This window comes from Equus caballus, chromosome 12 (assembly GCF_041296265.1).
Source record: "Equus caballus isolate H_3958 breed thoroughbred chromosome 12, TB-T2T, whole genome shotgun sequence".
In the NCBI taxonomy this organism is placed as follows: Eukaryota; Metazoa; Chordata; class Mammalia; order Perissodactyla; family Equidae; genus Equus; species Equus caballus.
This window is the reverse complement of record NC_091695.1, coordinates 29932343-29935796: the sequence shown is the minus strand read 5'-3', so window position 1 is coordinate 29935796 and position 3454 is coordinate 29932343. Positions and strand designations below refer to the sequence as shown.

General features: G+C 38.4%; 1 pseudogene; it reads left to right on the top strand.

The window, feature by feature from the left end:
• On the top strand, positions 1-944 carry LOC138916837 (olfactory receptor 5AN6-like; annotated as a pseudogene).
• Positions 945-3454: the final 2510 nt, after the last annotated feature.

Genomic DNA, 3454 nt, shown 5'->3' with positions numbered 1-3454 from the left:
ATGAAAGAGGATAGAAATCATACTTCTGTGGCCATGTTTGTTCTCCTGGGACTGTCAGATGAAAAAGAGCTGCAACTTATCCTCTTTCCAATCTTCCTAGGGATCTACCTTCTGACCATAATCTGGAACCTTGGTCTCATCCTCCTTATCAGGATGGACTCCCACCTGCACAACCTATGTACTTTTTTCTCAGTTTCCTGTCATTTATAGACATCTGCTATTCTTCTTCCATCAGCCCAAGGATGCTTTCAGACTTCTTAAAAGATGAAAAAACAATTTCATTCATTGCTTGTGCCACCCGGTATTTTGTTGGGTCCTGGATGGCTCAGGCTGAGTGCTGCCTGTTGGCCGTAATGGCCTATGACAGACATATTGCTATTGGTAGGCCTCTGCAGTACTCAGCCATCATGGATCCTGACCTCTGTCAGAAGATGGTTGCTGGAGCCTATGGGAGTGGTTTCCTTGGTAGCTTAATTCAAACAGTTTCTTGCTTTCATCTCTACTTTTGTGGGCACAATATCATTCCAAATTTCTTCTGTGACATAACCCAGATTATTTCCTTGTCTTGCTCCAATCCCTTTATGAGCCAAATGATTCTTTTTCTGGAATCTATTTTTGTTGGATTCACTTCCTTCCTTGTCATCCTCTTATCCTATGGTTTTATTGCAACTTCCATCCTGAAAATATCCTCCATAAAAGGTAGTGCCAAGGCCTTCAATACCTGTGCCTCCCACCTGGCTGTTGTGACAATATTCTATGGCATGGGCTTCTCTGTGTACCTGCATCCTAGCTCTAGCCACTCCAAAAAGCAGAACAAGGTTCTGTCAGTGTTCTATGTTATCCTCATCCCAATGTTAAACCCTTTTATCTATAGTCTGAGGAACAAGGAGATCAAAGAGGCCTTGATGAGGGTAGTAAAGAAGGCAACATATTTATCTCAGTAAGAATAATATTTGAGCAAATATTATTTCCTCCATAAGGAAGACAAGGGTAAAAATATGCAAGTGACCTGTTATAGGTTACAAGAAAGCTAGGTAGAGAGAAGAAGTGAAAACTTGGCTTCTCATGTCTTAATGCCATTATGTTTAGCTGCCACCACCAAGTGATCTGCCTAATGCAGTGTCAGCAACATTGAATTCAGTTTAAAAGGTCTTTTTCCATGATTAGACCTAGGCAGGTAAAATAGTGTTTCGAGATTAGAAGTTCTGATTGATATTATATGTAGATAAATGAGAAGACCTAGGAAGCCACTCAAATAGGTCTTTCCTCTACAATTCTTAAAATGTCTTTTATTTATTTTTAACTAGGTATTTATTTATGTTTTGATTACAATAAAACAAAATCATGTATAAAATTATAGATGTGAAAATTAAGAGTAATTTTTAAATGAATACTTTTATAATTTCATCCCAAAGGCAGAGGGTGTGAGAGGGAGGGACACAGAAAAAAGAGAAATGGAAAGAGAGAAAAAGTCAGAGAGAGAAAGAGAGAGAGGAGATGAGAGGAGAGAAGAAGGAGAAAGATAATCTAGCTTTATTCTCAAATAATCTTATTCCCTCTATCCTACTCCTTGAGTGTCCTTGTGAAGTGAATTATGAAAAAAAAATTGGAGAAAGGAATGGTAGATAGAAGGGGCACTTTTCAGATCAAGAGTTGGGGAGATTCTCAGAGACTAGAAAGAAGTCAAAGTCATCAACTTCTGGGCATAGGTGGCCTGGAGCATACTCCAAGGTAGCTTCCCAGAGACCATATAAGACCTCAGAAATGAAGGCTTTCATCGTGAGTGTGGGCGACAGGGTCTAAGTCCCAGTGCTCTGAGCCTCTCAGAGATTCCCAGGCCTTAAGTTTGACCAGGGAGCAGCAGAGACACCAGACTTGAGGGGACCGTGGAAACTCAGAGTCCAACCAAGAGAACTTAAAGAAAATTTAAGAAGAAATATTTTTTTCAGGAAAGAGTTTAAGTACTAATCTTCATACGTATTATATTAGTATTTATACAATACTTTCAACTTCATACGGTTACATTGCATAGAAGTGATTCTTTTCTATTAACACGTGCAGTTGGTTGATGAGGAATTATTCCCCTTTTACAGATAGAACCTTTGGGCATATTGTGGTCTGCCACATTCTTCTCAGTGTAGCAACAATCCATCTTGAATCTCATGAAGTGTCATGTGTGGAGCACAAATGGTTCTTAGTGACATAAAGATGTCCTCCATTGCTTATCCATGGCACCCAAATTCTACACTTTGAGGTTGTATTTTTAAAACCATCTTAAGGGCCTGTTCAATTTAAAAGATTAAATTATTACAGTTCTTACCAGGGGGATATATGACTACTAACCTATTAGCAAGAGTTAAATAATTAACTCATTGCCCCACCCACTCCTCTCTCTAGAATTAATGATAGCTGAAGTAGATGAAACAAAGAATGAGACATTCCAAAAACATCTCTGTATCCCTAGTAACGGCAAGGTAGATGAGTTCCATCTAAACAAAAAAAGACAAACAAGTTTGTGGGAATGATCTTAAATAGATATTCTTAATGAATGCTTAATAATGCAGCATAATATGTTGAAAGGAATTCCAATTCAGAACACATAAATTAAGCCTATTCTTAATAGAAGACATGCTGTGTACTTCACATTCTGATAAGTGATTTATAAGCATTATCTAATTTGATTCTATAAAAAGCTACTCTGTGAAGTAGCAACTATGATCAGCCCCATTTAATAGGTGATAATGCTGTGGCTTCGAGAGGTTAATTTGCTCAACCAGTAAGTGGAAACCTGGAATTCCACCCAGATTGGCTGATAACAGTGCCCAAGGCATTAATCACAATAAGTCATGACTCTGATATGAATTAGTTTTATCATATTCCTTATTGCCTTGATTTCCTTGCCTATGCATAGGAAATCATGCCATATCTGCCTCATGGACCTGCTAAGATGATTGATTCAGGTCAAATATTTGAGAATATGTATGTATGTATCTATCTGAAATCAAAGAGTTTTGTAAACAAGGAAGTGTCCACATACCTAACTTATTATTAGGCTCTATTGCCAGCCAGTTGTGTCACCTTGGACAAATCCTTTAGATAAATTGGCTTCAAATCCTCACCTGGAAATTGATGATATTAGACTATGTTATCACTATGTCCTTTCCTACTCAAATGACTCCTAGGTTGTTGAAAAAAAAAAAAAAAAAAGCTACATCAATCTTGAGACCATAAGAGGACCATGGGGAAGTGCTGAATTGAATCTGAAGGGACATGGCAAAGTGGGGCATGAAATTAGCACAGAAAAAACTCCGTGATAACCATAACTCCAGAGAGCAGGTATCTGGAGGGTTTTCTCCCTATAATTGTCTTCTCCTTTCATCTCTCACCTAACAACACATTGAGAGGAACCCCAGTGGTGGGCATCTCTTTGGCTCTGAGTGGACAGCCAATTTCG